Here is a 1,513-nt window from a genome sequence, read left to right as displayed (position 1 = left end):
TGGCCCATTTTCTCCAGGATGCTTGTATGGCAAATGGCCTTGGAAGATATAGGGTCTCCCTCCAGAGCAGGGGGCCAGGTTGGTTTTCTATCTAGTGGAATGATGTCTCCTTTTGGTGCAAATGTCTTTTATAAAAGATTTGGGGGTCCCTAAGTCCAGAGCTTCTCGGCTGAAATGCAAATCCTTTGCAAGTATGGTATTCACATGGGCCCCTCTGTCTTGTCTCTGTGGAACTGGGGTTGCAAGAGGAAATCAACATGAACTTGAACTTCACGCTGCTTGCTGTGCCATGAGTAATAAAGTTCTTCATCTCTGACCCGAGAATTTTGTGTCTTCTACCACCATCCATGTGGCTGGGTAACCAGCTAGCAAAGGGAGGTAAAAATCTCAGCCCCTCCACAGTTCTTGACAATTCTGAGTACAGAACATGCAGTCATGTTTAAAGAAGCTCAATATGGCAACCAAAAGTGACTTAATTCAAGTAATTAAGAGCTACTTTCATCTTTCACTCCCATCTCTAAAAGAATAGTTGAAAGCATTCAATGCATAATTCTCTTATTGCACAACCACAGCACCATCCAGCGTCTCCCTCATGCAGCCATGGTCTCCATCCTATCTTCTGGTTTGAAGGGTACTCTTAATGACTTTGGGAATCTATAAACCACCTGGCTATTATACAAAACCGCTTGTTTTTGTTGTTATTGTTTAGTCGCTAAGCCGTGTCTGATTCTTTGTGACCCCACAGACTGTAGCTTGCTAGGCTGCTCTGTCCATGGATTTCCCAGGCAAGAATACTGGAGCGGGTTGCCATTTCCTTCTCCAGGGCATCTTCCCAACCCAGGGATCAAACCCCTGCATCTCCTGCATTGCTAGTGGATTCTTTACCCCTGAGCCACCAGAGAAGTGCTCAAAATCACATTCCAGTGGCCAAATGGCAGAGCCACAGAAGGTTTGAAGCATATTTGCATTTCTGAACTTCCTGCAGGATCTAGTTGACCCCCCTCTTCACCATTACAACATGCGATGCCTATCTTCCTCCAGAGTATCTCTATTGTCCCGTTACTTCCTCAACCCACTCACTACCACTAACTTCCTGATGACTGACTCATTCTTTTTTTTTTTCATAGACTGCATCATCTACATATAGATACATAAAAAAAAAAAAATAAAAAAAAAAAAAAAAAAAAAAAAACAGATATAACATACCAGAAAAAAATAAATCACTAACATTAACTATCATGTAAATGAACCATCATGACTCATTCTTAAGAGAATATAGATCACTAAGTAGGACATCTAGGAAATCCTCCAGAGGAATAAAGGTTGTTGGAAGAATGATGACCAGTACCAGCTCCAGAGAGAAAATCCAAGGGGTGAACATGGTTTTCCCACCATGACTTACACATGGTGGCCAAGTTTGAAGCTGGAGGACAGTCACTTGGGTTCTTTCAAAGGATGCAAATTGTCAGGCCAAGGCTAAAACTCTGGACCTGTTGTATCTAATCCATCTCTG

The sequence above is a fragment of the Capra hircus genome, chromosome 8 (assembly GCF_001704415.2).
Source record: "Capra hircus breed San Clemente chromosome 8, ASM170441v1, whole genome shotgun sequence".
In the NCBI taxonomy this organism is placed as follows: domain Eukaryota; kingdom Metazoa; phylum Chordata; class Mammalia; order Artiodactyla; family Bovidae; genus Capra; species Capra hircus.
Note: the sequence above shows the minus strand (reverse complement) of the source record.